Raw genomic sequence first — 27,641 nt, 5'->3', positions numbered from 1 at the left:
GATTCTTATCGATCCTTATTCTCCTTCTTTTTACGACGCGTTCGTCCTTTTCGACGTATCAGCTCATTATTACTATACGTCGACGACTCTGCGGTAGATTAGAATTTTATATTTTCGTTTTTATATTTTCGTTTTTATATTTCATATATCGGAGATATATCGGTTATTATAGAAGAACGCTGGCGGACTTTTTATGATGAACGCACAAAGATTTTGTAACAAAAAGATTTCATAATGAAAAAAATATATTCTCCATCCGAATGTATCACGAATATTTCGCGCATCATCTTTTCAAATATTATTACGTCTTCGTTTTATACAGTTTATAATTCAGTCACACACATTGTTAGCAATCAACTATTACTTATCGTACCCCAAAAGTTGCTCAATCACTCAAATGTCTAGAACAATTTTGTTTTTTAATATTTGTACAGCACAAATCGTACCGGTATCTTAAGTAGGATTACAGTCTCGCCTATAATAGTTCAAACTTTCAGAACATAACGACTGTTATCGCATCGTTGGCAGAAATTTCGTCGTTCGTTCAGACGCTAAGGGAACGTCAGCCGCGTTAATCAAATTTCCGGCCAACTGAACTCTGTCTGAAGAACTTATCCCTCAGAGACGGGTAGAAATAGATCATAATAACCAACCTGCCGTTTCCAATATACTAATTATCGGAAAAATAAGAACGTTTTGTCACGAAAATTCGTTGTTGTGTTATAATGATGAAATTCAGTTAATGTGTTTATCTCAATAAATAAAATTCCGATAGAATATTTATAACTACGTAATTTCTTGTAATATTTTTGCGATAGATTTTGTTTTAAGAAGACACATGACGACAAAAATTTGAGACTCTACTAATTTCAATAAAAATTACCTTGTGTGTATATATTATTATTATATATATTATATATATAAATTTTATGTATAGAAATTTAAAAATTAGTACAATATCTCTTTTACATTTTGCGTATGTAAAATAAATTTCCGTAATGATTTATATAGCGTTAATATTAAATGTAAAAAAATATAAAATATGAGATGAGATATATCTTATCCTGATATTACGTTTCGTTTATCGATTTGTGAAGCGAATTTAGTTCGAGAGACACGTATCCTTATCGCCGGTCAGGTACGAGGATTGTGTTTCGATGTACGTGACATATGTAACGAGAATTGACTTTTCTGTCCTTGCTATGGATGCGATGTAAGCAATGATGAGTTGCCTAGAAGGACGATGTAACTGCATTGCTTTCGCGTCACATTTGCAAAAAGATTGATACTACTTCATCACGATAGAAACGAATCTAGCGCCAGTTTGAATTAGAAATTTTGAAAGGCATTAAAAAGACAAGAGATGTATCATATATATATATATACATTATATCCCTTTTCTAAAAAGTGCATGTTAAGTCGATTCTCGCAAGTATTGTTGCCTCTTTTCCGCGATGCTGATTGGTTATCTCGATGTGTGCTGCGTTGTACATTACTTCATATTGATAAAAGCCTGTCAAGGTTGAGCGACGCATTTTGACAGTTCAAATGTATATACGCATTTTGACAGTTCAAATGTATATATTGAGAGGTTAATAGTGTATTCAATTTGTGAATGCAATTATTGTGGTTTATATTATGATATACATGATATTATGTGTACATATCATTAAATTAAATTAAAGAAAATATAGATAAAGAAGACGAAGAAAGGAGGAAGAGGAAGTAGGAAAGAATAGAGAGAAAGGTATGTGTAGTAAAGTATATATATTTTATAAATGTAATAAATAAAGCATTATTTAATCCAATTTACATTATTTTATCAAGAGTTTTATGCGTTATTGTTGTGTAGATATTATAAATAAAGTACTATAGTTAAATATTATTAATGTTATTTAATTTTATTGATAATTAATATTATTTAATTTACTTATAGAATATTAAAATATTAAAATATTACTAAATTATATATTACTTCGTTAATGTTTAAATATTATTAGTTTTAATAAATTTTTTTATGTTTTATTTAAAGTTATAGAAAAGACCAATTATTTTTTTAATTATACCATTAATTTTATTACTCATAGATAGAGAAGAATAGAAAGAGAGAAAAAAGAGTAGGAAAAAAAAGAGAGAAAAAGAGAAAGGAGAAGAAGAGAAGAAGGCTTTTTAATTAAAATTGAAGAGAAAGAATAAGCAAAAGAAATAAAGAAAAAGGATTGATTGAATGACTGAAGGAAAAGAGAGAAGAAAAAATATAATATTAGGTAATATTTTTATTAAATTTTTTAAATGTTTTAATATTATTATATCTTTAATAATTTTAAAATATTTTATTTATAGTTAATATAAAGGAGAGATGCATTATATTATTAATAGACAAAAATAGAAGAAGAGAAAGAGAAAAAGATAAAGGGAGAGTAGAAAAAAAAGCTTTATTTAAGATTAAAGAAGAGGATGAATAAGCAAAAGAGAAAGAAGAAAAGAAAAGAAGAAAAAGGAAAAGGGAGAAGAAGGAATATATTAAGTAATAAAATTTTTATTGAATTGTTTAAATGTTTCAATAGTATTATAATTTTAGTAACTTTTTAATTAATTTGTTTTTGTTTTATTTTATTAATGTTAAAAAAGAACCTAATTATTAATTATTAATTATTAATTATGTTATTAATTATATTATTAATAAATAGAGAAGAATAGAAAGAATGAGAGAGAGAGAGAGAGAGAAAAAAGAGTGAAAAAAGGAAGAAGAGAAAAAAGAGTAGAAAGCTTTATTTAAAATTAGAAAAGAGGATGAATAAGTAAAATATAGGAAGAAAGAGTGAAAAAGGGTAAAGAAAAAGAGAAGAATGAATTTAAAATTAGGTAATAATATTTTTATTAGATTTTTTAAATATTTGATGAATATTATAGTTTTTTAAAATGTTTTATTTATAAAGTTCTTAATGAAAACATAAATTATATTATTAATTATATTATTAATAGATATAGAAGAATAGAAAGAAAGAGACTAAAGAGAAAAAGAGTGGAAATAAAAGAGAGAAAAAAGAAAAGGAGAAAAAGAGAAGAAAGTTTTATTTAAAATATAAGAAAAGGAAATAAGAGAGTGAAAATGAATAAAGGAGAGAGAAAGAAAAAGGAAAAGTAGAAAAAAGCGAAAAGTTTTATTTAAAATTAAAGAAGAGATGGAGAATAAAAGAAAAAAGGTAAATGATTGAAGGAAAAGAGAGAATAAGGAATATATCAGATTATAATAATTATTAGGTATTAATTTTTTAATTGTTCGAATATTATTGTAATTTTAATAATCCTTTAAATATTTTATTTAAAGTTAAATGGGCTACTTTCGTGACAGAATTAAAATGTTCAGTTTAAAATGATCCGTGGCTATGATTTGTTAAATTTGAAATTTTATTAGAATCATCATAATTTCAGATTTGATCAATCACAGCACACTAATCACAGCGTACAATTCATTTTAATTTGAATTATTTTAATTTTGTCGTGTAAGGGCATAGGAGACGAATTATAATTATTAATTATATCATTAATTTTATCATTTATAGATAAAGAATAATAGAAAGAGAGAAAAAGAGGGAGATAGAAATACAGAGAAAAAAGAAAACAAAGCTTTATTTAAAATAAAAGAAGAGAAATATTAAGCAAAAGAGAGGGAGAAAAAAAAGATTATAGAAAAAGAGAGAAGAAGGAATATAAAATAAAGTAAATTATCTTTAAATATTTTATTAAAGTTAAAGAGATGAATTGTATATTATTAATTATATTATTAATAGATAAAGAAAGAAAGAGAGGGAGAGAGAGAGAAGAAAAGAAAAAAAGATTAAGGAAAATGAAGAGGAAAAAAGGAGGAAGTTTTATTTGAAATTAAATAAGAAAAAGAGAATAAATAAAAGAGAGGGTGAAAGAGAGAAAAAGACTGAAATAGGAAAGAAGGAATATAATATTAAGTAGTATTTTTTCAGAATTATAAAATATATTATTAAATATAATTAATAAGTTTTAAATATTATTTATATTATTTATATTATTTAATTTTTTAAGGTTCCTTGGCATTTGCTGCGGCCATGTTGGATTTTGACGTCGAAAGTGAGAAAATACACGCTAAAAATTATTGCGTGCTATTTTTAGATAAAAAAATATTTTGATGAAACATAACTTCAGATGGCTTTAGCATACTTTTAAAATAGTCCGAAAACTATTCTTTCCCTTCGAAAATCAATCAACAATCGTAAAATGATCGTGATGCAGATTTTGTCATACGAAATGCGCAGTAGAAATGAGTTTCGACATATATTACCGCGATATATGCATGCAGTCACGCATAACTCGTGATAATGTGCAGACAACGTACTGTTAAAATGTATATAAGATTAATTTTTTGCACGTTTTGAAATATCGAAAATTAAAATTTTTAAGCCGCAAATCCCATACGGCGCAGATTTATATAACGTATATTGGACCAAAAAGATAGTACGCTGGTATGCTTATGGTACAAAGATAATCTGCAAACAATACATTATTGAAATATATATACGATGAATTTTTGGCTCGCCTTAAAATATTAGAAATCGATACTTTTTTACAGTTGACCCTATGCGACGCAATCTTATTCTATGTATATCAAGTTAAAACAATTGTACGCTGGTGTCTGTTTGGTACCAAATGATTCTGTAATCAATGTACTATTAAAATGTATAATCGATGAAATTTTGGCTCGTCTTAAAATATTAGAAATTGATACATTTTTGCCGCTGACCCTATGCGACGCATACTTATTTTATGTATATCATATTAAAAAATTTGTACGCTGGTGTCTGCATGGTACCAAAAGATTCTGCAATCAATGTACTATTAAAATGTATAATCGATGAATTTTTGGCTCGTCTTTAAATATTAGAAATCAATACTTTTTTGCGGCTGACCCTGTGCGACGCATCCTTATTTTATATTTATCAAATTAAAAAATTTGTACGCTGGTGTCTGGTTGGTACCAAATAATTCTGTAATCAATGTATTATTAAAATGTATAATCGATGAATTTTTGGCTCGTCTTAAAATATTAGATATCGATACTTTTTTGACGCGGACCCTGTGCGACGCATACTTATTTTATGTTTATCGTATTAAAAAATTTGTACGCTGGTGTCTGTTTGGTACAAAATGATTCTGTAATCAATGTACTATTAAAATGTATAATCGATGAATTTTTGGCTCGTCTTTAAATATTAGAAATCGATACTTATTTACCGCTGATCACATGCGACGCAATCTTATTTTATGTATATCAAGTTAAAAAATTTGTACGCTGTTGTCTGGTTGGTACCAAAAGATTCTGTAATCAATGTACTATTAAAATGTATAATCGATGAATTTTTGGCTCGTCTTAAAATATTGGAAATCGATACTTATTACCGCTGATCCTGTGCGACGCATCCTTATTTTATGTTTATCAAGTTAAAAAATTTGTACGCTGGTGTCTGTATGGTACCAAATGATTCTGTAATGAATGTACTATTATAATGTATAATCGATGAATTTTTGGCTCGTCTTAAAATATTAGAAATTGATACTTTTTTGACGCGGACCCTGTGCGACGCATCCTTATTTTATGTATATCGAGTTAAAAAATTTGTACGCTGGTGTCTGCATGGTACCAAAAGATTCTGCAATCAATGTACTATTAAAATGTATAATCGATGAATTTTTGGCTCGTCTTAAAATATTAGAAATCGATACTTTTTTACCGCTGACCCTATGCGACGCAACCTTGTTTTATGTTTATCGTATTAAAAAATTTGTACGCTGGTGTCTGTTTGGTACAAAATGATTCTGTAATCAATGTACTATTAAAATGTATAATCGATGAATTTTTGGCTCGTCTTTAAATATTAGAAATCGATACTTTTTTACCGCTGATCCCATGCGACGCAATCTTATTTTATGTATATCGAGTTAAAAAATTTGTACGCTGTTGTCTGGTTGGTACCAAAAGATTCTGTAATCAATGTACTATTAAAATGTATAATCGATGAATTTTTGGCTCGTCTTAAAATATTGGAAATCGATACTTATTACCGCTGATCCTGTGCGACGCATCCTTATTTTATGTTTATCAAGTTAAAAAATTTGTACGCTGGTGTCTGTATGGTACCAAATGATTCTGTAATGAATGTACTATTATAATGTATAATCGATGAATTTTTGGCTCGTCTTAAAATATTAGAAATTGATACTTTTTTGACGCGGACCCTGTGCGACGCATTCTTATTTTATGTTTATCGTATTAAAAAATTTGTACGCTGGTGTCTGCATGGTACCAAAAGATTCTGCAATCAATGTACTATTAAAATGTATAATCGATGAATTTTTGGCTCGTCTTAAAATATTAGAAATCGATACTTTTTTACCGCTGACCCTATGCGACGCAACCTTGTTTTATGTATATCAAGTTAAAAAATTTGTACGCTGGTGTCTGTTTGGTACCAAATGATTCTGTAATCAATGTACTATTAAAATGTATAATCGATGAATTTTTGGCTCGTCTTTAAATATTAGAAAACGATATTTTTTTACCGCTGACCCCATGCGACGCAACCTTAATTTATGTATATCAAGTTAAAAAATTTGTACGCTGGTGTCTGTTTGGTACCAAATGATTCTGTAATCAATGTACTATTAAAATGTATAATCGATGAATTTTTGGCTCGTCTTAACATATTAGAAATCCATACTTTTTTACCGCTGATCCCATGCGACGCAATCTTATTTTATGTACATCAAGTTAAAAAATTTGTACGCTGTTGTCTGGTTGGTACCAAAAGATTCTGTAATCAATGTACTATTAAAATGTATAATCGATGAATTTTTGGCTCGTCTTAAAATATTGGAAATCGATACTTTTTACCGCTGACCCTGTGCGACGCATCCTTATTTTATGTTTATCGTATTAAAAAATTTGTACGCTGTTGTCTGCTTGGTACCAAAAGATTCTGTAATCAATGTACTATTAAAATGTATAATCGATGAATTTTTGGCTCGTCTTAAAATATTAGAAATTGATACTTTTTTGACGCGGACCCTGTGCGACGCATCCTTATTTTATGTATAGCAAATGAAAAAGTTTGTACGCTGGTGTCTGTTTGGTACCAAAAGATTCTGTAATCAATGTACTATTAAAATGTATAATCGATGAATTTTTGGCTCGTCTTAAAATATTAGAAATCGATACTTTTTTGACGCGGACCCTGTGCGACGCATACTTATTTTATGTTTATCGTATTAAAAATTTGTACGCTGGTGTCTGTTCGGTACCAAATGATTCTGTAATCAATGTACTATTAAAACGTATAATCGATGAATTTTTGGCTCGTCTTTAAATATTAGAAATCGATACTTTTTTACCGCTGATCCCATGCGACGCAATCTTATTTTATGTATATCAAGTTAAAAAATTTGTACGCTGTTGTCTGGTTGGTACCAAAAGATTCTGTAATCAATGTACTATTAAAATGTATAATCGATGAATTTTTGGCTCGTCTTAAAATATTGGAAATCGATACTTTTTACCGCTGACCCTGTGCGACGCATACTTATTTTATGTTTATCGTATTAAAAAATTTGTACGCTGGTGTCTGCATGGTATCAAAAGATTCTGTAATCTCTGTACTATTAAAATGTATACTCGATGAATTTTTGGCTCGTCTTAAAATATTAGAAATCGATACTTTTTTGACACGGATCCTGTGCGACGCATACTTATTTTATGTTTATCGTATTAAAAATGTGTACGCTGGTGTCTGTTTGGTACCAAATGATTCTGTAATCAATGTACTATTAAATTGTATAATCGATGAATTTTTGGCTCGTCTTTAAATATTAGAAATCGATACTTTTTTACCGCTGATCCCATGCGACGCATCCTTAATTTATGTATAGCAAATGAAAAAGTTTGTACGCTGTTGTCTGCTTGGTACCAAAAGATTCTGCAATCAATGTACTATTAAAATGTATAATCGATGAATTTTTGGCTCGTCTTAAAATATTGGAAATCGATACTTTTTACCGCTGACCCTGTGCGACGCATCCTTATTTTATGTTTATCGTATTAAAAAATTTGTACGCTGTTGTCTGCTTGGTACCAAAAGATTCTGTAATCAATGTACTATTAAAATGTATAATCGATGAATTTTCGGCTCGTCTTAAAATATTGGAAATCGATACTTTTTACCGCTGACCCTATGCGACGCAACCTTGTTTTATGTATATCAAGTTAAAAAATTTGTACGCTGGTGTCTGTTTGGTACCAAATGATTCTGTAATCAATGTACTATTAAAATGTATAATCGATGAATTTTTGGCTCGTCTTTAAATATTAGAAAACGATATTTTTTTACCGCTGACCCCATGCGACGCAACCTTAATTTATGTATATCAAGTTAAAAAATTTGTACGCTGGTGTCTGTTTGGTACCAAATGATTCTGTAATCAATGTACTATTAAAATGTATAATCGATGAATTTTTGGCTCGTCTTAACATATTAGAAATCCATACTTTTTTACCGCTGATCCCATGCGACGCAATCTTATTTTATGTATATCAAGTTAAAAAATTTGTACGCTGTTGTCTGGTTGGTACCAAAAGATTCTGTAATCAATGTACTATTAAAATGTATAATCGATGAATTTTTGGCTCGTCTTAAAATATTGGAAATCGATACTTTTTACCGCTGACCCTGTGCGACGCATCCTTATTTTATGTTTATCGTATTAAAAAATTTGTACGCTGTTGTCTGCTTGGTACCAAAAGATTCTGTAATCAATGTACTATTAAAATGTATAATCGATGAATTTTTGGCTCGTCTTAAAATATTAGAAATTGATACTTTTTTGACGCGGACCCTGTGCGACGCATCCTTATTTTATGTATAGCAAATGAAAAAGTTTGTACGCTGGTGTCTGTTTGATACCAAATGATTCTGTAATCAATGTACTATTAAAATGTATAATCGATGAATTTTTGGCTCGTCTTAAAATATTGGAAATCGATACTTATTACCGCTGACCCTGTGCGACGCATCCTTATTTTATGTTTATCAAGTTAAAAAATTTGTACGCTGGTGTCTGTATGGTACCAAAAGATTCTGCAATCAATGTACTATTAAAATGTATAATCGATGAATTTTTGGCTCGTCTTTAAATATTAGAAAACGATACTTTTTTACCGCTGACCCCATGCGACGCAACCTTAATTTATGTATATCAAGTTAAAAAATTTGTACGCTGGTGTCTGCATGGTACCAAAAGATTCTGTAATCAATGTACTATTAAAATGTATACTCGATGAATTTTTGGCTCGTCTTAAAATATTAGAAATTGATACTTTTTTGACGCGGACCCTGTGCGACGCATCCTTATTTTATGTATAGCAAATGAAAAAGTTTGTACGCTGGTGTCTGTTTGGTACCAAAAGATTCTGTAATCAATGTACTATTAAAATGTATAATCGATGAATTTTTGGCTCGTCTTAAAATATTAGAAATCGATACTTTTTTGACGCGGACCCTGTGCGACGCATACTTATTTTATGTTTATCGTATTAAAAATTTGTACGCTGGTGTCTGTTCGGTACCAAATGATTCTGTAATCAATGTACTATTAAAATGTATAATCGATGAATTTTTGGCTCGTCTTTAAATATTAGAAATCGATACTTTTTTACCGCTGATCCCATGCGACGCAATCTTATTTTATGTATATCAAGTTAAAAAATTTGTACGCTGTTGTCTGGTTGGTACCAAAAGATTCTGTAATCAATGTACTATTAAAATGTATAATCGATGAATTTTTGGCTCGTCTTAAAATATTGGAAATCGATACTTTTTACCGCTGACCCTGTGCGACGCATACTTATTTTATGTTTATCGTATTAAAAAATTTGTACGCTGGTGTCTGCATGGTATCAAAAGATTCTGTAATCTCTGTACTATTAAAATGTATACTCGATGAATTTTTGGCTCGTCTTAAAATATTAGAAATCGATACTTTTTTGACACGGATCCTGTGCGACGCATACTTATTTTATGTTTATCGTATTAAAAATGTGTACGCTGGTGTCTGTTTGGTACCAAATGATTCTGTAATCAATGTACTATTAAATTGTATAATCGATGAATTTTTGGCTCGTCTTTAAATATTAGAAATCGATACTTTTTTACCGCTGATCCCATGCGACGCATCCTTAATTTATGTATAGCAAATGAAAAAGTTTGTACGCTGTTGTCTGCTTGGTACCAAAAGATTCTGCAATCAATGTACTATTAAAATGTATAATCGATGAATTTTTGGCTCGTCTTAAAATATTGGAAATCGATACTTTTTACCGCTGACCCTGTGCGACGCATCCTTATTTTATGTTTATCGTATTAAAAAATTTGTACGCTGTTGTCTGCTTGGTACCAAAAGATTCTGTAATCAATGTACTATTAAAATGTATAATCGATGAATTTTTGGCTCGTCTTAAAATATTGGAAATCGATACTTTTTACCGCTGACCCTATGCGACGCAACATTATTTTATGTTTATCGTATTAAAAAATTTGTACGCTGGTGTCTGCATGGTACCAAAAGATTCTGTAATCAATGTACTATTAAAATGTATAATCGATGAATTTTTGGCTCGTCTTAAAATATTGGAAATCGATACTTTTTACCGCTGACCTTGTGCGACGCATACTTATTTTATGTATATCAAGTTAAAAAATTTGTACGCTGTTGTCTGGTTGGTACCAAAAGATTCTGTAATCAATGTACTATTAAAATGTATAATCGATGAATTTTTGGCTCGTCTTAAAATATTGGAAATCGATACTTTTTACCGCTGACCCTGTGCGACGCATACTTATTTTATGTTTATCGTATTAAAAAATTTGTACGCTGGTGTCTGCATGGTATCAAAAGATTCTGTAATCTCTGTACTATTAAAATGTATACTCGATGAATTTTTGGCTCGTCTTAAAATATTAGAAATCGATACTTTTTTGACACGGATCCTGTGCGACGCATACTTATTTTATGTTTATCGTATTAAAAATGTGTACGCTGGTGTCTGTTTGGTACCAAATGATTCTGTAATCAATGTACTATTAAAATGTATAATCGATGAATTTTTGGCTCGTCTTTAAATATTAGAAATCGATACTTTTTTACCGCTGATCCCATGCGACGCATCCTTAATTTATGTATAGCAAATGAAAAAGTTTGTACGCTGTTGTCTGCTTGGTACCAAATGATTCTGTAATAAATGTACTATTAAAATGTATAATCGATGAATTTTTGGCTCGTCTTAAAATATTGGAAATCGATACTTTTTACCGCTGACCCTATGCGACGCAACATTATTTTATGTGTATCAAGTTAAAAAATTTGTACGCTGGTGTCTGTTTGGTACCATAAGATTCTGTAATTAATGTACTATTAAAATATATATTCGATGAATTTTTGGCTCGTCTTAAAATATTGGAAATCGATACTTTTTACCGCTGACCCTGTGCGACGCATACTTATTTTATGTTTATCGTATTAAAAAATTTGTACGCTGGTGTCTGCATGGTACCAAAAGATTCTGTAATCAATGTACTATTAAAATGTATACTCGATGAATTTTTGGCTCGTCTTAAAATATTAGAAATCGATACTTTTTTGACGCGGATCCTGTGCGACGCATACTTATTTTATGTTTATCGTATTAAAAATTTGTACGCTGGTGTCTGTTTGGTACCAAATGATTCTGTAATCAATGTACTATTAAAATGTATAATCGATGAATTTTTGGCTCGTCTTAAAATATTGGAAATCGATACTTTTTACCGCTGACCCTATGCGACGCAACATTATTTTATGTATATCAAGTTAAAAAATTTGTACGCTGGTGTCTGTTTGGTACCAAAAGATTCTGTAATCAATGTACTATTAAAATGTATAATCGATGAATTTTTGGCTCGTCTTAAAATATTAGAAATCGATACTTTTTTGACGCGGTCCCTGTGCGACGCATCCTTATTTTATGTTTATCGTATTAAAAAATTTGTACGCTGTTGTCTGCTTGGTACCAAAAGATTCTGTAATCAATGTACTATTAAAATGTATAATCGATGAATTTTTGGCTCGTCTTAAAATATTGGAAATCGATACTTTTTACCGCTGACCCTGTGCGACGCATCCTTATTTTATGTTTATCGTATTAAAAAATTTGTACGCTGTTGTCTGCTTGGTACCAAAAGATTCTGTAATCAATGTACTATTAAAATGTATAATCGATGAATTTTTGGCTCGTCTTAAAATATTGGAAATCGATACTTATTACCGCTGATCCTGTGCGACGCATCCTTATTTTATGTTTATCAAGTTAAAAAATTTGTACGCTGGTGTCTGTATGGTACCAAATGATTCTGTAATGAATGTACTATTATAATGTATAATCGATGAATTTTTGGCTCGTCTTAAAATATTAGAAATTGATACTTTTTTGACGCGGACCCTGTGCGACGCATCCTTATTTTATGTTTATCGTATTAAAAAATTTGTACGCTGGTGTCTGCATGGTACCAAAAGATTCTGCAATCAATGTACTATTAAAATGTATAATCGATGAATTTTTGGCTCGTCTTAAAATATTAGAAATTGATACTTTTTTGACGCGGACCCTGTGCGACGCATCCTTATTTTATGTATATCGAGTTAAAAAATTTGTACGCTGGTGTCTGCATGGTACCAAAAGATTCTGCAATCAATGTACTATTAAAATGTATAATCGATGAATTTTTGGCTCGTCTTAAAATATTAGAAATCGATACTTTTTTACCGCTGACCCTATGCGACGCAACCTTGTTTTATGTTTATCGTATTAAAAAATTTGTACGCTGGTGTCTGTTTGGTACAAAATGATTCTGTAATCAATGTACTATTAAAATGTATAATCGATGAATTTTTGGCTCGTCTTTAAATATTAGAAATCGATACTTTTTTACCGCTGATCCCATGCGACGCAATCTTATTTTATGTATATCGAGTTAAAAAATTTGTACGCTGTTGTCTGGTTGGTACCAAAAGATTCTGTAATCAATGTACTATTAAAATGTATAATCGATGAATTTTTGGCTCGTCTTAACATATTAGAAATCCATACTTTTTTACCGCTGATCCCATGCGACGCAATCTTATTTTATGTACATCAAGTTAAAAAATTTGTACGCTGTTGTCTGGTTGGTACCAAAAGATTCTGTAATCAATGTACTATTAAAATGTATAATCGATGAATTTTTGGCTCGTCTTAAAATATTGGAAATCGATACTTTTTACCGCTGACCCTGTGCGACGCATCCTTATTTTATGTTTATCGTATTAAAAAATTTGTACGCTGTTGTCTGCTTGGTACCAAAAGATTCTGTAATCAATGTACTATTAAAATGTATAATCGATGAATTTTTGGCTCGTCTTAAAATATTAGAAATTGATACTTTTTTGACGCGGACCCTGTGCGACGCATCCTTATTTTATGTATAGCAAATGAAAAAGTTTGTACGCTGGTGTCTGTTTGGTACCAAAAGATTCTGTAATCAATGTACTATTAAAATGTATAATCGATGAATTTTTGGCTCGTCTTAAAATATTAGAAATCGATACTTTTTTGACGCGGACCCTGTGCGACGCATACTTATTTTATGTTTATCGTATTAAAAATTTGTACGCTGGTGTCTGTTCGGTACCAAATGATTCTGTAATCAATGTACTATTAAAACGTATAATCGATGAATTTTTGGCTCGTCTTTAAATATTAGAAATCGATACTTTTTTACCGCTGATCCCATGCGACGCAATCTTATTTTATGTATATCAAGTTAAAAAATTTGTACGCTGTTGTCTGGTTGGTACCAAAAGATTCTGTAATCAATGTACTATTAAAATGTATAATCGATGAATTTTTGGCTCGTCTTAAAATATTGGAAATCGATACTTTTTACCGCTGACCCTGTGCGACGCATACTTATTTTATGTTTATCGTATTAAAAAATTTGTACGCTGGTGTCTGCATGGTATCAAAAGATTCTGTAATCTCTGTACTATTAAAATGTATACTCGATGAATTTTTGGCTCGTCTTAAAATATTAGAAATCGATACTTTTTTGACACGGATCCTGTGCGACGCATACTTATTTTATGTTTATCGTATTAAAAATGTGTACGCTGGTGTCTGTTTGGTACCAAATGATTCTGTAATCAATGTACTATTAAATTGTATAATCGATGAATTTTTGGCTCGTCTTTAAATATTAGAAATCGATACTTTTTTACCGCTGATCCCATGCGACGCATCCTTAATTTATGTATAGCAAATGAAAAAGTTTGTACGCTGTTGTCTGCTTGGTACCAAAAGATTCTGCAATCAATGTACTATTAAAATGTATAATCGATGAATTTTTGGCTCGTCTTAAAATATTGGAAATCGATACTTTTTACCGCTGACCCTGTGCGACGCATCCTTATTTTATGTTTATCGTATTAAAAAATTTGTACGCTGTTGTCTGCTTGGTACCAAAAGATTCTGTAATCAATGTACTATTAAAATGTATAATCGATGAATTTTCGGCTCGTCTTAAAATATTGGAAATCGATACTTTTTACCGCTGACCCTATGCGACGCAACCTTGTTTTATGTATATCAAGTTAAAAAATTTGTACGCTGGTGTCTGTTTGGTACCAAATGATTCTGTAATCAATGTACTATTAAAATGTATAATCGATGAATTTTTGGCTCGTCTTTAAATATTAGAAAACGATATTTTTTTACCGCTGACCCCATGCGACGCAACCTTAATTTATGTATATCAAGTTAAAAAATTTGTACGCTGGTGTCTGTTTGGTACCAAATGATTCTGTAATCAATGTACTATTAAAATGTATAATCGATGAATTTTTGGCTCGTCTTAACATATTAGAAATCCATACTTTTTTACCGCTGATCCCATGCGACGCAATCTTATTTTATGTATATCAAGTTAAAAAATTTGTACGCTGTTGTCTGGTTGGTACCAAAAGATTCTGTAATCAATGTACTATTAAAATGTATAATCGATGAATTTTTGGCTCGTCTTAAAATATTGGAAATCGATACTTTTTACCGCTGACCCTGTGCGACGCATCCTTATTTTATGTTTATCGTATTAAAAAATTTGTACGCTGTTGTCTGCTTGGTACCAAAAGATTCTGTAATCAATGTACTATTAAAATGTATAATCGATGAATTTTTGGCTCGTCTTAAAATATTAGAAATTGATACTTTTTTGACGCGGACCCTGTGCGACGCATCCTTATTTTATGTATAGCAAATGAAAAAGTTTGTACGCTGGTGTCTGTTTGATACCAAATGATTCTGTAATCAATGTACTATTAAAATGTATAATCGATGAATTTTTGGCTCGTCTTAAAATATTGGAAATCGATACTTATTACCGCTGACCCTGTGCGACGCATCCTTATTTTATGTTTATCAAGTTAAAAAATTTGTACGCTGGTGTCTGTATGGTACCAAATGATTCTGTAATGAATGTACTATTATAATGTATAATCGATGAATTTTTGGCTCGTCTTAAAATATTAGAAATTGATACTTTTTTGACGCGGACCCTGTGCGACGCATCCTTATTTTATGTTTATCGTATTAAAAAATTTGTACGCTGGTGTCTGCATGGTACCAAAAGATTCTGCAATCAATGTACTATTAAAATGTATAATCGATGAATTTTTGGCTCGTCTTTAAATATTAGAAAACGATACTTTTTTACCGCTGACCCCATGCGACGCAACCTTAATTTATGTATATCAAGTTAAAAAATTTGTACGCTGGTGTCTGCATGGTACCAAAAGATTCTGTAATCAATGTACTATTAAAATGTATACTCGATGAATTTTTGGCTCGTCTTAAAATATTAGAAATTGATACTTTTTTGACGCGGACCCTGTGCGACGCATCCTTATTTTATGTATAGCAAATGAAAAAGTTTGTACGCTGGTGTCTGTTTGGTACCAAAAGATTCTGTAATCAATGTACTATTAAAATGTATAATCGATGAATTTTTGGCTCGTCTTAAAATATTAGAAATCGATACTTTTTTGACGCGGACCCTGTGCGACGCATACTTATTTTATGTTTATCGTATTAAAAATTTGTACGCTGGTGTCTGTTCGGTACCAAATGATTCTGTAATCAATGTACTATTAAAATGTATAATCGATGAATTTTTGGCTCGTCTTTAAATATTAGAAATCGATACTTTTTTACCGCTGATCCCATGCGACGCAATCTTATTTTATGTATATCAAGTTAAAAAATTTGTACGCTGTTGTCTGGTTGGTACCAAAAGATTCTGTAATCAATGTACTATTAAAATGTATAATCGATGAATTTTTGGCTCGTCTTAAAATATTGGAAATCGATACTTTTTACCGCTGACCCTGTGCGACGCATACTTATTTTATGTTTATCGTATTAAAAAATTTGTACGCTGGTGTCTGCATGGTATCAAAAGATTCTGTAATCTCTGTACTATTAAAATGTATACTCGATGAATTTTTGGCTCGTCTTAAAATATTAGAAATCGATACTTTTTTGACACGGATCCTGTGCGACGCATACTTATTTTATGTTTATCGTATTAAAAATGTGTACGCTGGTGTCTGTTTGGTACCAAATGATTCTGTAATCAATGTACTATTAAATTGTATAATCGATGAATTTTTGGCTCGTCTTTAAATATTAGAAATCGATACTTTTTTACCGCTGATCCCATGCGACGCATCCTTAATTTATGTATAGCAAATGAAAAAGTTTGTACGCTGTTGTCTGCTTGGTACCAAAAGATTCTGCAATCAATGTACTATTAAAATGTATAATCGATGAATTTTTGGCTCGTCTTAAAATATTGGAAATCGATACTTTTTACCGCTGACCCTGTGCGACGCATCCTTATTTTATGTTTATCGTATTAAAAAATTTGTACGCTGTTGTCTGCTTGGTACCAAAAGATTCTGTAATCAATGTACTATTAAAATGTATAATCGATGAATTTTTGGCTCGTCTTAAAATATTGGAAATCGATACTTTTTACCGCTGACCCTATGCGACGCAACATTATTTTATGTTTATCGTATTAAAAAATTTGTACGCTGGTGTCTGCATGGTACCAAAAGATTCTGTAATCAATGTACTATTAAAATGTATAATCGATGAATTTTTGGCTCGTCTTAAAATATTGGAAATCGATACTTTTTACCGCTGACCTTGTGCGACGCATACTTATTTTATGTATATCAAGTTAAAAAATTTGTACGCTGTTGTCTGGTTGGTACCAAAAGATTCTGTAATCAATGTACTATTAAAATGTATAATCGATGAATTTTTGGCTCGTCTTAAAATATTGGAAATCGATACTTTTTACCGCTGACCCTGTGCGACGCATACTTATTTTATGTTTATCGTATTAAAAAATTTGTACGCTGGTGTCTGCATGGTATCAAAAGATTCTGTAATCTCTGTACTATTAAAATGTATACTCGATGAATTTTTGGCTCGTCTTAAAATATTAGAAATCGATACTTTTTTGACACGGATCCTGTGCGACGCATACTTATTTTATGTTTATCGTATTAAAAATGTGTACGCTGGTGTCTGTTTGGTACCAAATGATTCTGTAATCAATGTACTATTAAAATGTATAATCGATGAATTTTTGGCTCGTCTTTAAATATTAGAAATCGATACTTTTTTACCGCTGATCCCATGCGACGCATCCTTAATTTATGTATAGCAAATGAAAAAGTTTGTACGCTGTTGTCTGCTTGGTACCAAATGATTCTGTAATAAATGTACTATTAAAATGTATAATCGATGAATTTTTGGCTCGTCTTAAAATATTGGAAATCGATACTTTTTACCGCTGACCCTATGCGACGCAACATTATTTTATGTGTATCAAGTTAAAAAATTTGTACGCTGGTGTCTGTTTGGTACCATAAGATTCTGTAATTAATGTACTATTAAAATATATATTCGATGAATTTTTGGCTCGTCTTAAAATATTGGAAATCGATACTTTTTACCGCTGACCCTGTGCGACGCATACTTATTTTATGTTTATCGTATTAAAAAATTTGTACGCTGGTGTCTGCATGGTACCAAAAGATTCTGTAATCAATGTACTATTAAAATGTATACTCGATGAATTTTTGGCTCGTCTTAAAATATTAGAAATCGATACTTTTTTGACGCGGATCCTGTGCGACGCATACTTATTTTATGTTTATCGTATTAAAAATTTGTACGCTGGTGTCTGTTTGGTACCAAATGATTCTGTAATCAATGTACTATTAAAATGTATAATCGATGAATTTTTGGCTCGTCTTAAAATATTGGAAATCGATACTTTTTACCGCTGACCCTATGCGACGCAACATTATTTTATGTATATCAAGTTAAAAAATTTGTACGCTGGTGTCTGTTTGGTACCAAAAGATTCTGTAATCAATGTACTATTAAAATGTATAATCGATGAATTTTTGGCTCGTCTTAAAATATTAGAAATCGATACTTTTTTGACGCGGTCCCTGTGCGACGCATCCTTATTTTATGTTTATCGTATTAAAAAATTTGTACGCTGTTGTCTGCTTGGTACCAAAAGATTCTGTAATCAATGTACTATTAAAATGTATAATCGATGAATTTTTGGCTCGTCTTAAAATATTGGAAATCGATACTTTTTACCGCTGACCCTGTGCGACGCATCCTTATTTTATGTTTATCGTATTAAAAAATTTGTACGCTGTTGTCTGCTTGGTACCAAAAGATTCTGTAATCAATGTACTATTAAAATGTATAATCGATGAATTTTTGGCTCGTCTTAAAATATTGGAAATCGATACTTATTACCGCTGATGCGACGCATCCTTATTTTATGTTTATCAAGTTAAAAAATTTGTACGCTGGTGTCTGTATGGTACCAAATGATTCTGTAATGAATGTACTATTATAATGTATAATCGATGAATTTTTGGCTCGTCTTAAAATATTAGAAATTGATACTTTTTTGACGCGGACCCTGTGCGACGCATCCTTATTTTATGTTTATCGTATTAAAAAATTTGTACGCTGGTGTCTGCATGGTACCAAAAGATTCTGCAATCAATGTACTATTAAAATGTATAATCGATGAATTTTTGGCTCGTCTTAAAATATTAGAAATCGATACTTTTTACCGCGGACCCTGTGCGACGCATACTTATTTAATCAATGTACTATTAAAATGTATAATCGATGAATTTTTGGCTCGTCTTTAAATATTAGAAAACGATACTTTTTTACCGCTGATCCCATGCGAAAGTAGCTAATTTCTATGAAAAAATATTAATAAATACTTTCGTCTATAAAATCATATCTCGACGTTATGATTATCTCTATTCACAAAAGATTCTTATAGATAATTCTATTTTGTTCGCACTTCTGTTTTAGATTTAAATACTGAATTTTTATGTATTGCATAATTAATTAATATATATTTTTCTATGCCTTGATTGCAATACATGCCTGAGAATATGTCAATTAATTATGCAATGCATAAATATTTATTATTTATATCTTTAACAGAGAATTAAAAAAAATAGAATTTTCTACAAGAATCTTTCGATCAAAATATCTGCATTTCTATTAGATTCGTTCGTCTGTACATACACACACATCCATCGCGCTGCACGTTTCGCGCGAAACTGACCGCAAGACTCTGTGCAGCGGTATCGCCAAACACAGCCTATACGTCTACCACGCTGGGCGCCTCGCGCGAGACTGACGATCAGTCTCGCAATCACAATGTCTCGAGAATCAGTCTCGCGCGAGATGCGCAGCGTGGAGGATGTGTAGGGTGTCGGGTGCGCTTGGCGATACCGCTGCTCAGAGTCTTGCATAGATATAGCATAGATATTTTGTTCGAAAGATTCTTGTATATAATTCTATTTTTTTGGTTTTCTGTTAAAGATTTAAGTAATGAATATTTATGCATTGCATTAATTCACATATTTTTATGCATGCATTGCAATCAATACATAAAGAAGTATATATTAATTAATTATGCAATGCATAAAAATTCAGTATTTAAATCTAAAACAAGTGCGAACAAAAAAAATAGAATTTTCTGTAAGACTGTTTTGATAATCGAGATAATCACAACGTCGAGACTAATTACGATTTTATGGACGAGAAGATTTATTAATATTTTTTTATAGAAATTAGCTACTTTAAACTCGGTTATTATTTTTGACAGTTATCAGTTGATTCTGTCAAAAAAATATTATTATTTTAATAATTATTTTTTAAAATATGAAATCAAAGAATGGCGCGCGCGTAGCGCGCGCTTGTGTTGTTCTAGTATTATAAAAATAAAATACAATACAAAAGTTAAAGTCTTATTTCTTATTTCCTAAATTATTTATTAGTTTAAAAATTTTTTTTGTACTGTACTGAGATTTCAAATATTTTTATTCAATAGAAATAAAATATATAACTATGATAAGCAATAAAGTGTCCAATAACAAAATCAATAACAATATCAATCAACAGATACACATTGGTGTATATATACACACAGATATAATTGCATCGATGAATATCAAAAGCTTTACGCGATATAAAATTATTTATAAAATATATTTTCGTTGACGCAATTAATGTATAGAAAAATCTATCAATTGGGATCAAATTGCACAAATTACACAAATACATCCAAAAATAACGAAATAACGAATTTATCTGCTTCGAAATAAATTTATTTTTAGATTTTTTGCAAAACAATGTTTTTGCCAGAGTCACTAAAATCGATTATAAATATTTAACGTATTGCAACTTTTGTGCTTCTCGGTAAGCTCTATTATATAATGATTAATTCTTAGGATTTATAAAAAGCACCTGTTCGCTAACCCCCAACTTCGGCAGCGTATTTATGTCGACAGCTGCAAACGTAAGACAGCGATAAGCGACTCGGACCATCGAGACACGCTCGTCTAGGATGGAGAGAAACGTACGGGAAAGAGAGACGGCGGAGAGAAGAGGGTGTGAGAGGAATGTTTCAGACTCCATTACTTGAATTGGAGTGGGAATACTCTGGGTGGTCCCTAAACACCCCCTCATATTTCGGACAAACGTTCGCGCCCATCGACCAACCTAGCAAGCAGTCCTTGCGAGAAGAGAGTATGGTTGCCGCTTTCACTTCAGTATATATATATATATATATATATATATATATATGGGATCACTTTAAATATATATAAATTCAATTCCATGAACATCAAATAACGCATTATGCGAAACATATATATATATATATGTATACATATATGAATATGTATATACGTACATATATATATATATATATATATATTATTGAATACACCCCAACGTAATTATTATAATATATATTCATTATTGGATATAATATTGTATTTAACCAGCGATATTTTCTTAACGAAATTTATCATTATAATTATACTGATCGTTATAAGTTATAATTACTGATTAATCATGTTCTGAAACGAAATAATTATATAATAGATATCCTCAATTATTATAATCGAATAAAATATGAGAAAATAGAATATTACATAGAAAATTGACATGTAACCTCCATTAATTGAAATATCATCAATTCTATAAATGCATTGTAAAATATTCGAACTGAATTTAGCAACGATAATTTTACGGAAAAGTATTTATAAAATAATTTTCATTTTCATATATCACTTGAGGAAGACTAACTTTTGCAGGCGTTTAATTTTATACGTTTTATAAAGCAAGTACTATTAGAATTTAAAATATGGAGATTTTATCTAAAACATCCGGTGTTGATAAAGTTATTTAGGATGATTATATATACGCAGCGACTTCACAATAAAAGTCAAACAATAGCGAAAATAGATGCATTACTCATTCGACGTGACAGAAATGTGTCGTTCGTATATAACACATTAACTCCTGCAGTCCATCAATCACAGAGTATATATATATTTTTTCCGTATTGGAGAATGCATCTGTGATATTGTCTGATGATACTCGCCGAAACTTTCATGCGTCGCCTTCTGCGACGATGCTTAGCTTTACACTGTGAACCGGTACGAAAACGAGTTTTGAGGACAAACACCAAAGTTAAGATGAGATAGACGGGAGATAGTCTGAGTTTACTGCATTAGTTCGTACGTCCGCGAATTGCGCCGCATAGATACGATGCGATGTGCCTTGTGTATTCTCAGCGGAATTGATGCTTTTACACTGTTTGGAACCGCGTTACGATATAATTGCAATTAGTCAGTGATGTAAATGATGGGCATTTACATGCAAAAGAGGAATGAATAAATATGACACATTAATTATACCAAAGGATCGTTCCGGTGCGGCCGGTGGATTTCAGTTACCGGCGAGAGAAAGAGAGATCTAATGAATATGATTATGTGTGCATACGTGTCTCACTTTATTTATTTATATATATTGTATATATATATATATATATATATATATATAATGCAAAGCTCATGCATACTCTATATACTTCCCAATATCGAATGTATTTTTTATCACAAACGGGCCAAAGCAATTTGAATTCCATCTCGTGGTTTCGATTTTTAAATTGGAGTCTCTGAACGTATTACTTTTCTCTCTCTCTCTCTCTCTCTCTCTCTCTCTCTCTCTCTCTCTCTCTCTCTCTCTCTCTCTCTCTCGGAATTGATGCGCGGTTCTATAATAGCTCATAGCTCTTTCATATGTGATGATTTTATAAAATCATATCGCTTCCATGCACGAGCAGTTCTCATTAAATTGTAATATAATATGTAGTCTATTCTAGACTATGTTATAAATTTAGACTAAAATAGATACACTTCAATGTTTATAAGAGAAAATCGAAGGATGCAATAATAATCAGCACAAAATATACTATAAATAATAATGCATCGCCGCCAAAATTATATAAAAATAAAAATCTATCATTTTATTATGTAAATAAATTTATGCATGCATTAATAATGTTTTCTGTGTATCCATAAGAGATTTGTTATAAGATTATAAAATAAATCTATTTACCAACATTTTTTAGATTATTAATAACTGTTAATAAATCTTTTATTTTATATCTTTAGTTTATCTTAGCTTTTATATTTCGAGTCTTTTTCGTTATATTTGTGTTACGATAATCGGTTCTGAAATTCCGGTTCTAATCGCTCGAACGAAGATGCTGTTTCTATAAATTACTAGCGAAATTTGCCGAAAACGTGGCATTACAATTATAATTTCATTCTACCGCTTCATATGGTCGGTCAAATTACTCGGGGTCCGTTATCTCGAAATTGGCATGTACATTGCGACTGCACGTTGCTATCTTCCTTCCGAGAGTATTGCGCAAGGACGTAGAGCGCAAATGAAATGGCACAGGCGAATCTCGCTAAGAAAGGTATACGCGACTAGTTCCAATTCCTGAACCAGCTCTCCGCTTTCTCGAATTTCAGACAGGTGTATCGAAACTGCCCCGGTACAGATTTCCAAGGAGTCAACGGCTTGAAAAAGAGAATAAGAAAAGAAATAAACGTGTGACAATTGCACTTAATACGCAATATAAGGAAATGTCAGAAAGTCAAAAAATGACCCAGACGTGTGATTCTGATATAAAGATGGAGTATCGATGTTACTTTAATACGAAAGAATTTTAAAGCGTCCAAATTCGAAGCGTCGCAGATACAAAGAAAATTAGATTCCAGCCTCGAAACGGCTCTCTCTCCCTCGGGACTTTCGAATTTAAGGAAAGTATATTGCAATCGTCGACGGATCTTGTCGAAAGAGGAACGAGGAAAAAAATCGAGTTGGTGAGTAGGATCTGGTAGGCAGGTATACGTCAATAGTGGAACCATCTGCTATCGATGGAGCCAACGTTGCTGTCTATTCAATAGGATACATGCCACGCATATATATATATATATATATATATATATATATATATATATACGAGGGTAAATCAAAAAGTAAAGGGACAAATAAAGAAAAACACATTTATTTTAACCTATGTGGAAAATTTACATATCATTTTTCGACATAATCCCCACCAACATCGATACATTTGATTCACTACTTAATAAGCTTCTGTATTTCATCCTGGAAAAAAGATTTGGGTTGGATGCGTAGCCAGTTATGCACCACTGCAATAATCTTCTCATCCAAAGAAAATTTTTTTTCTCGTAGTATTTCTTTTCTTTTTTTTTCTCGTAGTATTTCTTTTCTTTTTTTTTCTCGTAGTATTTCTTTTCTTTTTTTTTCTTTTTTCTTTTCATCTTTTCGGTTTATTAAAAGAAGCACTACGAGGAAAAAATTTTTCTTCGGATGAGGTCATTGCAGTGGTGCATAACTGGCTACGCATCCAACCCAAATCTTTCTCAGGATAAAATACAGAAGCTTATTAAGTAGTGGATCAAATGTATCGATGTTGGTGGGGATTATGTCGAAAAATGATATGTAAATTTTCCACATAGGTTAAAATAAATGTGTTTTTCTTTATTTGTCCCTTTACTTTTTGACTTACCCTCGTATATATGTGTATATATATATATATATATATATATATATGTGTGTGTGTGTGTGTATAATATACCTAAATGTATATATACACCACCTTTCTTGTCTTTTTCTCGGTAACATACGGCAGCTGGGACCAATTGAAAAGTATTCTACTATCTGATATTAGGCTTGACGACGTCATCGATGAGAAATGCTCGTATGAAGTAATAGTCGCGAAATTCGTCGTCGAAAACCCTGATAAAAAGAGCTTATAAATCTGTCATATTCGAATCGAGAATCCCAGCGCGCAATCATCTCAGGGAGATTTCTTTTCAAATATGACATCGTATACTTCAAGAACGCAAATCTATCGTAATCGTCCTACCTTTTTACGAAAACTTCAATAAAATCTCAAAAATATACCTGTAAAAATATACTGCGAGTACCTTTTTTAAATTTAGTAAATTTGGTTATAGAAACATTTTTTGTGTAAATAAAATACAATATCTAACTCTTCTTCATAATTATATTTCTTTTCAAAAATGTTACGTAATACTAAATTTAATTTCATGTTACTATTCTTATAAATTTTACGAATATCTAATTCCAATATAAATTTTATACAATTTTTTCTTTTATTCTCTTTCTTTCTCCTTCCCGCTTCTTCTCTCTTTTTCGACGAAATTGCTCTACCTCTATACTAAATAATAGTTATCTGAATAACAAATACAAGTGCAATTATATTTTTAAAAGTAAACCGATTTTAGGTTTATCTATTTTTATTTCGGTTTATTGGAGCTAGTTCTCTGTTTCTAATCTGTATCTGAAGTTCAGTAACAGTTATGCATATAACGATGGTACGCCAACAATAGCGGATAAAAAAGCGAAGCAGAATAGGAAATCGAGAAACATGCAGATGGTGCTATGTGGAAAGTTCTGTCATGGATAGATTGCCATCGTCCACGAAATATCGGGTGGATATACACACCAGCTTATAAATGATAAACTACCGACCATTGCGCGAATAATAATCTAAAAAAGAAATGGTAAAAATTCTATGATTAAAAAATATATTATAAAGAGAATTTATATAATAAAATAAATATTATATAGAATTGCACATATACACACATACATGCTCATATAATATTTAGTATATTAATAATATATATATATATATAATTTAAGATAAATAAGATTTAAGATAATTTAATGACACTAAAAATTTTGAAATGTTGAAAAATTATTGGAAAAGTAAGATACAATTAATTACATAAAATTATCAGTACATTGCTTCAAACACATTTATTATTCCAATAATTGCAGTAAATTAAAACGTATTACCAATCGTTTCTATTTTGTTGTTATAAATAAAATTTTTAATATTTTTAATTGTACAAAAAACTATGTCAGTTATGTTATATATTTGTCTCATGAGAAAGTTTTAAATCGTAAGATTCAATAATAATTAATGTATTAAACGATATAAATTCTCATTTTAAAGAGCAATTTTAGATTAGATTTTTGCATAACAATATATATTTTCGCTAATGCAAATCCGATCAATAAGTAATCGTGGTCCAAATAATCGCTTTCAACTTTATAAACTTTCCAGGTAATATAGCATCAAAAGATATTAAAGATGAAAATTGGAGAAAAATAAAAAAAAATAAATGCAATATAAATAAGAATTAATTATATCTAGGAAGCACGATTACATTAATTCTAATTTGTTGAACCAGATTCCGTCACTCGATATTTCACTATTTCGTTATTTTATTTGATTTTGTCACTTGACGTACGACGTCACTATTTGATTGTTTAATAACGATTAATATGAATTTTATATAAATCATTATAGTACATTGTCATGCACAATAAGAGATATAAATATACAAAATATACATAATTATTAAATAAATTTTATTAAAAAGTAACCGAAAAAGTGACATTTTTTCAATCGAGAGAGAGAGAGAGCAAATTAAATAAATAAAATAATATTATGTAATTAAATAATTTCAAGATTTGAAGAATTGCATTGACATTACATGTTTATATCCGTACATGATGCTGTTACAGCTGTTATAGATATATCGAAGAGCGATATGTCAATTACCCGTTCGCCAATATTAAAAACATCGATACAGCATAGGTCAACATACAATAGATCAACCATCGTACAAAAATTTTAAACGATAATAAAATTTAATAAAATTAAAAATATCATCAAAAATATTGTACACACACACTCTTTCTCTCTGAAATAAAACTATCGGATACACTCGTATAAGTTTAAAACTGACGTGATAAAAACCATTATCTATCACGCAATAAGCGAACGAGTCCGGCCTACTTACCAACAAATTTGATTAAAACTTGCTTCCGATTCGCATACATTTGGTGTAATTATCGCACGAAATGAGAAGTGAGGTAGTGAAGGGAATAAGGAGCAAAGTCACTCTGTCGAGTAGAGCACATTAAATTCAGAGGAATCTCATTGCCGACGGCACTGGTTCCTCTATTCGCGAAACTTTTCAAAGCGGCTCGTATAATAGGCACTCTCATCCTACCACACTTTAATAATACGCGAACGATCCAACGGCCGCGCGTCGTTAAAGCAAACGTATTTTAACGTCGAATATGCGTACGTAAAAAAAAAAAATCTTTTGACAATAAAATCATAAAAATTCATGACATATCTTGGTTATATATCGTACGGACAAGTTATTAATATTGATTTATTGAGACAGATAAAAAAAATCTTGTCTATTTTCATTCTGTTAAAATGCTTTAAAATCACTTATCGATATAAAATATTACGTACTCGAATTTCAGCTGACGGGACAGAGTGAGAGAACGAGATCGAAAATAAAAAACACTTTGTGAAACGTATTTTGTGCAATACACATTTATTATGCTAAACTACAACAATGAGCACGAAAATCTCCGTCTAAGGGCAGAATCGATTTTGCAACATTGACAGTCCATTTGG

General features: G+C 30.8%; 1 protein-coding gene and 1 long non-coding RNA gene across 13 annotated transcripts in view; one reads left to right on the top strand and one right to left on the bottom strand.

Annotated features, from left to right (window-relative positions):
• The window catches only part of LOC145943039 (lachesin), a 340,250-nt gene that overhangs the window by 142,092 nt on the left and 170,517 nt on the right, over positions 1 to 27,641 (bottom strand). The window lies entirely within an intron of this gene.
• On the top strand, positions 1,396 to 3,840 carry LOC145942991 (uncharacterized). Of its 2 annotated transcripts, XR_014426450.1 has the most exons (6): positions 1,396 to 1,747; positions 2,088 to 2,267; positions 2,344 to 2,527; positions 2,691 to 2,865; positions 2,986 to 3,723; positions 3,795 to 3,840. It is a non-coding gene; the product is annotated as an uncharacterized LOC145942991 (long non-coding RNA). The 2 variants fall into 2 exon arrangements; XR_014426449.1 differs by having other exon boundaries at positions 2,344 to 2,865.

Source organism: Prenolepis imparis, unplaced genomic scaffold (assembly GCF_030444845.1).
Source record: "Prenolepis imparis isolate NDT839.2.m4 unplaced genomic scaffold, iyPreImpa1.0 SCAF_11, whole genome shotgun sequence".
Taxonomy (NCBI): domain Eukaryota; kingdom Metazoa; phylum Arthropoda; class Insecta; order Hymenoptera; family Formicidae; genus Prenolepis; species Prenolepis imparis.
Note: the sequence above shows the minus strand (reverse complement) of the source record. Positions and strands in the feature narration are given on the sequence as shown.